This window comes from Chrysochloris asiatica, unplaced genomic scaffold (assembly GCF_000296735.1).
Source record: "Chrysochloris asiatica unplaced genomic scaffold, ChrAsi1.0 scaffold00039, whole genome shotgun sequence".
Lineage (NCBI taxonomy): Eukaryota > Metazoa > Chordata > Mammalia > Afrosoricida > Chrysochloridae > Chrysochloris > Chrysochloris asiatica.
In genome coordinates, this window is record NW_006408557.1 from 12,772,786 (window position 1) to 12,782,842 (window position 10,057).

The following is a 10,057-nucleotide window of genomic DNA, read 5'->3' on the forward strand; positions in this document are numbered from 1 at the left end:
TGGAGGGTCGGAGAAAAAGAGGAAGACCCCCAAAGAGATGGATCAGCCAGGTGGCATCATTAATGGACTCAGGTGTGGTGGCGGTAGTGAGGTTGGCCCAGGATCGAACATTGTTTCATTCTGCTGTGCATGGGGTCGCTATGAGTCGGTTCTTACTCGATGGCACCTGACAACAACAACAACAACAACAACAGTGCTATCCAAGTATATTGACCCATCAAAATTATTTAGCAAGTATTTTTTTCCTGAATTTATATTATAATAATTTCATTATTCCCCACTTGTTGTTGTTGTGTGCCGTGGAGTCGGTTCTGACCCATAGCGACCCTGTACAGGGTTTCCGAGGCTGTAAATCTTTACGGGAGCAGACCGCCTCATCTTTCTCCCGCGGAGCGTCTGGTAGTTTCGAACTGCTGACCTTGCGGCTCGCATCCCCATTCCTAACCACTACGCTACCAGAACTGCTGTACAAAAAATAGGGTAGCGTATTTTCTTGTCTTTCCATCTGGTTCAAATCCTAGCTGAACTGCTCACCAGCTGGTGACCTCGTAACCTGTGTACCTTCCCTCAGCCTCAGTTTCCTCCTTATAGAGCTATTATGAGAATTAAATGAACTTCTGTATGGAAGGATCTCAGCATTATGCTTGAAACTTAATAAATCTGAAAACCACAGCAATAAGAAAGATGTTGATGGAGTGATTCTGATGTTGGTAATGAATGACATGTAGTGACCATATGATTAATATATGGTTCTCAAGGACCAGGACTCGGAATGAGTGTCTCCTGTGTAATTTAACTAAATCCTTACAACAATCTTGTGAGGTAGGTGCTATATTTCTGTTCTGCATATTGGAAACCATGCTGCTATCTGACTAAGTCTTGCTACAGACTCCATCGTCAGTTTAACCCCCAAGGTTGGCAGTTCAAAACTACCAGCTGTTCCATGGAAGAAGGATGAGGCTTTCTGCTCCCATAAAGATTTGCAGCCTTGGAAACCCTGTGCAGGGTCACTATGAGTTGGAACTGACTCCACGGTACTTAACAACAACCACAAAAACATTGCCAATATAGATTGGATCCTTAATTCTTTCATTTTTTCCCTTTCCTTTCTTTTATTTGATGGTAAATAGGAACTTAACTGATTTGCATATATTAATCTTTATATTCAGAACCTTGAATTTAAAAAAATGGTTAATCATATCATGTACAGAAAAATAATACTTTTTCTTTTCTTTTTTGTGTTTTTTCTTTTTTGTGTGTTTGTTTAAGATTTCTTTTAATAAAATATTGAAATGTTAGGGTGAAAGTAGACAGCTTTTTTTCTTGTAAACATCTATACATTAAGCATGATGCTTCTAGGAGTTTTTAGTTAATAGAAGCTAAGCCCATTCTCTTTGATGCCTAATTTTCTAAATGTTTTTAAAATCAAGAATTTAAAAAATAATTTTATCCAATTACTTTTTTTAAATCTGTTAATATTATCATGGAGTATAGTGTGGTGTTCCGGATTAATGCTCTGGAATGTAAAGTCTATTTGAACCGCAAGGTCAGCTTGAATCACAAGGTCAGCCATTTAAGCTCACCTACTGCTCCTCAGAAATTTTATACAGGGTCATTATGAGTCGAAACCGACTCGACTCGATGGCATTTAACAACAATATTATCAGTTTTTTTTTTTCTGACTTAATGTGGTTATTAACATAAGCATAATAATTTTGAACCAATCTTGATATATTGATATAATCCTTCTTTGTTGTTGTTGTGAACTTTCTTTGCGTTTGTTCCTAATCATAGAGATCTGTATAGGGTTTCCAAGTTTAGTTATTGTTGTTGTTAGGTGCCACTGAGTCAGTACTGACTCATAGCAACCCTATGCACAGCAGAACAAAACACTGCCCAATCCTGAGCCAACCTCACTACTGTTGCGACGCTTGAGTCCATTGATGCTGCCACTTGGCCAATCCATCTCGTTGGTGGTCTTCCTCTTTTTCTCTGACTCTCCATCTTACCAAACATGATGTCCTTCTCCAGTGACTGGTCCCTCCTGACAATATGTATGAGACACTAAGTTTGGTCATCTTGGCCTCCAAGGAGCATTCTGGCTGCACTTCTTCCAATACACATCTATGGGTTCTATTGGCAGCCTATGGTACTTTCAATGTTCTCCTCCAACATCATAATTCAAAAACATCAATTCTTCTATGGTCTTACTTATTCATTGTCCACCTTTTGCATGAATATGAGGTTATTGAAAATACCATGGCTTGGGTCAGGCCCACGTTAGTCCTCAAGCTGACATCACTTTAAAAAGCTCTTCAACACTTTGGTGTTGAACAACAATGATGTTCTTGATGTCATCCCACAACTCTTCTGGTGTTCAGTCTTTAGTGTTTAATGTATCAAATCTATGCTTCAGATGATCTCTAAATTCAGGTGGGATATATTCAAGGTCATATTTTTTGCTCTAGTGGACTTGTTTTCATTTTTTTCAGCTTCAGTTTGAATTTATATATGAGTAATTAATGGTCTGTTCCACAGTGTGTCCCTGTCCTTGTTTTCACTGATGATATGGAGCTTTTCCATCATCTCTTTCTGCAGATGTAGTCAATTTGATTTCTATGTGTTCCATCTGGCGAGGTCCATGTGTATAGTCATCTCTTATGCTGTCTAAAGAAGGTATTTGAAATGAACAAATCATTGGTTTTGCAGAATTCTATCATGCGTTCTCCAGCATCATTTCTATCACCAAGGCCATATTTTCCAACTACTGATCCTTCTGCTTTGCTCCCAACCTATGCATTCCAACCACCAGTAATGATCAATACTTCTTAATTGCATGTTTTATCAATTTCAGATTGAAGATGTTGATAGAATTCTTCTATTTCATCCTCATTGACTTTAGTGGTTGGTGCATAAATTTGAATAATCATGGTATTAATTGTGCTTCCCTGTAGATGCATGGGTATTATCCTATCACAGAAAGCATTGTACCTCATGACTGATCTGGGTATGTTCTTTTTGACAATGAATGCAACACCATTCCTCTTTAATTTGTCATTTCTGGCATAGTAAACCATGTGGTCATCAGATTCCAAATGGCCAATACCAGTCCATTTCAGCTCACTAATGCCAAAGATATCGATATTTAAGAGGTCCATTTCATTTTTGACATCTTCCAATTTCCCCAGATTCATATTTTGTTCCGATTTTCAATGGATGTTTACAGCTGTTTCTCTTCTTTTTGAGTTGTGTCCCATCAGCAAATGAAGATCCCGTGGGCTTTACTCGCATGGGCTTAACTCCATTCATGTCATCATGGTCAACTGCATTTTGAGGAGGCATCTCTTCCCCAGTCGCATTTTGAGTGCCTGCCAACCTGAGGGCCTCATTTTCCAGCACTATATCTGACAGTGTTTCTCTGCTATTCATAAGATTTTCAGTGACTAAATATTTGGAAGTAGTTCATCACTCCTTCTTCCTAGTCTGTCTTCATCTGGTAGCTCATCTGAATCCTGTCCACCATGGGTGACCCTGATAGTATTTAAAATACTGGTGGCATAGCTTTCAGAATCACAACAACTCTCAAGCTACCACATTACAACAAACTGTCAGACTAGTGATGGTTAGTAGTCTGTGCTCATCCAACAGCTCCACACCAGGGCTCCAATCATTATTTGTTTTTTAAGTGCCTTTGAGTAGGTTTGACTCATAGCGACTCTGTGTAAGGTTTCCGATGAGTAGTTGGTGAATTTGAACCAGCAACCCTTACAGTTCAAACCAGTTTTGCAGTCCAGTACTTATTCGATAGCACCACACCAGGACTTCAATCATTATTTAGTCATATATATTATCTTTTTCATCGGAATTATTGAATTGTATTTGCTAAACTCCTATTTATATTTTTGCCTCTATCTCCTAAAAAGAAAAGCCTTTTTTTTTTTTTCCCAATTTTCTGTAGTCTTTTCTATTTTTTATTATATCATGAGTTATTTCTCTGAATTTGAGTGTTCAGTAGAACTTCACCCATAAATCTGCTTGGAATCTTTTTCTATTTTTAGGCATAATTCTTTAACTAATTTTAATTTATTCCAAGAAATTTTATTGACTTGCCTGCTCTACCTTTTCTTAAGCTAATTTAAGAATTAAAATATTATCTTCTGTTACTCTATTGTCTCCTGGATTATTCCTAAAACTGCTTGATCTTTTCTTCCATTCCTACTTCTGAATTAAAATTTCCAAAGCTTTGTCTGTTTCACTAGTCTTAAGTAAGCAGTTTTCGGCTTAGTTTTGCTTTGGTCAGTTTAATAGTTCCGACTGTTAAACTAGGACTCTGTTTCCAAGGAGAAACTGGTGAGTTTGAACCACTGAACTTGTGGTTCAAACTGACCTTGCAGTCCAGTGCTTTATCCTACAGTGTCACACTATCATTATTGTTGTTAAGTGCTGTCAAGTCAATTCTGACCCATAGTGACCCTGTATAGGGTTTCTGATGAGCAGCTGGTGAGTTTGAACTGCCAACCTTGCAGTTCAAACAGCTTTGCAGTCTTGCACATTAATCCACAGCGCCACACCAGGATTCCACACTATCACTGTTGTTGTTAAGTGCTGTCAAGTCAGTTCTTACCCACAGAGACCCTGTATAGGGTTTTCGAGGAACAGCTGGCGAGATTGAACCGCTGACCTTGCAGTTCAAATGGTTTTTCAGTCTGGTGCATTAATCCACAGCACCACACCAGATTAATTTCTAGAGGAGGACGTTGTGTTTGTCAAATAGAGGGCCTACATGCTGACGGAGACTCTTGGTGAGATGGATTGGCACAGTAGCTGCAACAATGGGCTTGAATAAGGTCTGCAGTTCAAAATTTACCAGTTGCTTCTCAGTAACCCTGTACAGGGTCCCTATAAGTTGGAACTGACTTGCCTGCACTTAACAGCAACATCTATCTATCTATCTATCTATCTATCTATCTATCTATCTATCTATCTATCTATTATGTTGCTGGTATCTATCTATCTGGTATGTGTATTTATTAATTAATTCCATCAACTTCCTGTAGATTTATTTTGACCTTTTTTTTTCTAACTTCCTACATTAAACATTTAGATCATCTAACTTTTAGTGTTTCCAGTATTTTAATAAGTGTATTAGTGCTGTAAGTTTTCCTTTGAGTTCAGGTTAGTATTCTCCAATACACTTTGATATCAAATGTTGCTTGAATTTTTTCCAAACAATGTATAATTTATAATTTTATATTTTAGTAGATATTTAGATCAATATTTTTAATTTTCAAGTAATTGCTTTTTCTTTTTAAAATGTGGTTTGGGTGAAAATGTACAGAACAAATTAGCTTTTCATTCAATAATTAATACACATTTTGTTTAATAATATTAATTGCAGTTCCCTCAATGTAACAACATTCTTCCCACTTCATTCCTGTGTTTCCTGTATTCACTTGTCCTTCTTTCCTGTCCCTTCCTGCATTCTGAGCTTTGTTTGGGGACAAATGATAACTATAAGACTTGATCTTTAGTTCTGAGCACTGGATATCACATCTCATTTCAATGTAATCTATACCCTGATTAAATTATACATAAATATTTAGAATTCAATAATGATAGTCTGCATGATGCAGAAAAAGGAATCAAAGTAGAATATTCTCTTGTTCTGTGACGAGAGTACTAGTGACATGTCAGTTTATGAAAACCAGATACGGGAAATAAAATACTCACATGTCTAGTTCACTTCTCTACACAAGTCAGAGTTATGAAAACTTTTCCTGAACTCGATGTGACATGCAAAATGGAGTTAATTAATGTGATGTTTAAATATTATATCTTTCATTCTAAAATGTAAATTTTGTTGCCACTACTACTGAAATCTCAGCACATTTACTTGCAACCTAAAATGAAATGCAACCTTTCAGTGTTGCATGGGCTATCTTCCTAGCTTATTTCCTATCACAATCGCTGTTTTAGTAAATGAGAGAAGGGGTAGTACATGTTTTACACCAGTAAATTACCTTTGATAGGGAATATATTTGAGGAGTGAGAATGAATTTACATGTCATATTTATTTTCCTGGTATTCTGTGAGAAATGAGAGATTGTTAAGAATATCATTTTACCATCTGTAAGTCGTAAGTGTCTTCTCTTGTCTATCAGTTTGTTGTCCTGTGGTGACTGTATGTTACTGTCATTTTGGAAGCTATGCTATTGGTATTTTAAATACCAACAGGATCACCCATACTGGATAGTTTTCAATAGAGTTTCTAGATTAAGACACACTATGAAGAAAGGTTTGACAATCTACTTCCACAAGGTAGTCAGTGAAAACCTTATGGATCACAGCAGAACATTGTTTAACTCATTTATTTTGGTGATGTCATTATTGTTGTTGTTAAATAAGTCGGTTCTGACTAGTAGTGACCCATTCTGAGGAGTGGCTGGTGAGTTTGAACCGCTGCTGACCTTGCAGTACAAACAGACCTTGAAGTCCAGTGCTTATCTTACAGTGCCACACCAGGATTCTGGTAATATTGTTGTTGTTCAGTGCCGTCAAGTCAGTTCTGACTCATAGGATCCTGTATAGGGTTTACAAAGAGCAGCTGGTGAGTTTGAACCACCGACCCTGTGGTTCAAACCAGTGCTTTATCCCATAGCATCACACTATCATTGTTGTTGTTAAGTGCTGTTGAGCGGATTCCAACCCACAGTAATCCTGTTAGGGTTTCCGAGAAGCGGCTGGTGAGCTTGAACCACCGACCTTGCAGTTCAAATAGCTTTGCAGTCTACCACATTAATCCACAGCACCACACCAGGACTCCACACTGTCATGGTTGTTGTTGTTAGGTGCCATTGAGTTGGTACCAACTTATAGTGACCCTATGCACAACAGAATGAAACACTGCCCAATCCTGGGCCAATCTCATAATTGTTCCTCTGCTTGAGCCCATTGATGTTGCCACTTTGCCAATTCATCTTGCTGGGGGTCTTCTTCTTTTACTCTGACCCTCCACCTTACCAAACATGAGATCTTTCTCCAGTGACTGGTCCCTCCTGACAATATATCCAATGTATGAGAGACAAAGTTTGGCCATCCTGGCCTCCAAAGTGCACCCTGGCTGCACTTCTTCTAACACAGATCTGTTGGTTCTTTTGGCAGCCCATGGCACTTTCAATATTCTCCTCCAACATCATAACTCAAAAGCATCAGTTCTTCTATGGTCTTCCTTATTCACTGTCCAACTTTCACATGCTTATGAGGTTATTGAAAATACCATGGCTTGGGATCAGGCACACCTTAGTTCTCTAGCTGACATCTTTGCTCTTCAACACTTTAAAAAGGTCTTGTGCAGCAGTTTTGCCTAATGCAATAAGTTGTTGATTTCTTGACTGCTGCTTCCATTAGTTTTGATAGTTGATCCAAGAAGAATGAAGTCCTTGACAACTTTGATCTTTTCTCCACTGATAAGAATGTTGTTTATTGGTCCAGTGGTGAGGATTTTTGTTTTCTTTACATTGAGATGCAATCCATACTAAAGACTGTGCTCTTTGATCTTCATCAGTAAACATTTTAAGTCCCCTTCATTTTCAGCAAGCAAGGTTGTATCATCTGCATGTTGTTAATGAGTCTTCTTCCAATCTTGTTGCCAAGGTTTTCTTCATATAACCCAACTTCTCAGATTATTTACTCAGCATACAGGTTGAATAAGTATGGTGAAAGAATACAACCCTTTTGTACATCTTTCATAATTTTAAACCATTCAGTGTTCCCATGTTCTCTTAGAACAACTGTCTCTTGGTCCATGTACAGATTCCTCATGAGAACAATTAAGTGTTCAGGAACACTCATACTTTGCAATGTTGTTCATAGCTTTTCATGATTTCACAATCAAAAGCCTTTGTGTAGTCAATAAAGCACAGGTAAACATCTTTCTGGTGTTCTCTGCTTTCAGCCAAGATCCATCAGACATCAGCAATGATATCCCTCATTCCACATGCTCTTCTGAATTCAGCTTGAACCTCTGGATGTTCTCTGTCAATGTATGCTTGCAGCTGTTTCTGTATAACCTTTAGTAAATCTTTACTCACATGGGATAGCAAATATCATTAGCAGTGATTAATTTCTAGAGGAGGACATTGTTTTTGTCAAGTAGAAGGCATACAAGCTGAAGGAGACTCTTGGTAAGATGGAGTGGCACAGTAGCTACAACAATGGACTTGAATAAGATCTGCAGTTCAAATCTACCAGTTGTTCCTCAGTAAACTTGTACGGTCCCTGTAAGTTGAAACTGATTTGATGGCATTTAACAGCAACAACTATCTATCTGGTATGTTGCTGTAGTATGTAAATTGGCACAGTAGCTGCAAAAATGGACTTGAACATGCCAGTGATTGTGATATGATGCAAGACCGGGCAGCATTTTGTTTTGTTGTACATAAGGTCGCCATGAGTCAGAGTGCACACCCAGGCATCTATCTGTCATCTATGGAGTTCTGGTGTGGTGATGTAGGATAAGCACTGGGATGCTAAATTCAAGGTCTGTGGTTCCAACCCAGCAATCACTCCTTGGAAACCCTATACTTGGTCTCTAGGAGTTAGAACCGACAAGACCACACTTAACAACAATAACATCTATCTATCTACCAATCATTTCCTATGACTGTTTAGAACATGCTAATTGTATGTTTAAAAAATCAAATAATTTGAAGTCACTTAAGAATGACAAGTTCTCTAACACAGGTTTTGCTATGGCTATTCATTGACAAGATAATGTATGTCATCTTGTATGTACCTCTGCTCCCCAAGTTCAATATTCCTTTTAGGAGATTTAAAACTTTCTCTCACTCTCATTAAGTAATTTTTCATTGATGAATGGGTGGTGGATATACATAGGTGGGGTATTTTGATCAGAGTTCAAACATAATCTTGTACATGAAAGGCAAGAATTGTACCACTGAACCACCAATGCCTCATATATTCTCAGTATCAGCTACCTTTGAGGAGAGTATTTCAAGGCCAATGAGCTTAAAGGCAAACACTCAACAAATCATGGGTACTCTTTTATCACAGGAGTCCTTGGGTGATATACAAGTGTTCAACTATTTATGGAATGATAGGTGGTTTGACCACAACTTGTCTGTCTGTTTGTCATACTGTGGTGGCTTGTGTGCTACTGTGTGCTGAAAGTGATCCCTCCAGTATTTTAAATATCAGCAAGGTTACCCATGGTGGACAGGTTTCAATGAAGCTTTGCAATTAATACAGACATGGAAGAAGGAATGTAGACCACTGCTGAATGGTTAGCCCCTGGAAAACTTCCAAATAGCAGTGGGACATTGTCAGATACAGTGCTGAAAAATGAGCCCCTCAGATTGTAAGGCATTCAAAATTCAACAGGGGAAGAGCTGTCTCCTTAAAGTATAGTTGACCTTAATGACAGTAATAGGGTAAAGTTTTCAGGACCTTCATTTGCTCATGTGGCACAAGTCAAAGTTTGAACAACCCACTAGAAGCAACCATTAATATTAGGAGCATGGGATGTATGAAGTATGAGTCTAGGAAAATGAAAAGTCATAAAAAAATGAAATGGAATGCATAAAGATTAGTATTCTAGGCATTAGTGAACTAAAGTGGACTGGTATTGACAACTTTGAATTAGACAATCATATGGTTTACTATGTTGGGAACAACAAATTGATAAGAAATAGCATTGTAATCCTTGTAAAAAAGAGCATTTTAGCATCTGTCTTGAAGTACAGTGCTGCCTGTGATAGGATAATATCTATAGGTTGTTGTTGTTTAAGTGCCATTGTGTTGGATCTGACCCATAGCGACCCTATGCAGGGTTTCCAAGGAGCAACTGGTAAGCTTGAACCACTGACCTTGCAGTCTGGTGTATTAACCCAGAGTGTCACATCAGGACTCCAATATCCACATGTTGTTGTTGTTGTTAAGTGCCGTTGAGTCGGGTCCGACCCATAGCGACCCTGTACAGGGTTTCCGAGGGTGTAAATCTTTACGGGAGTAGAAAGCCTCATCTTTCTCCCGCAGAGCA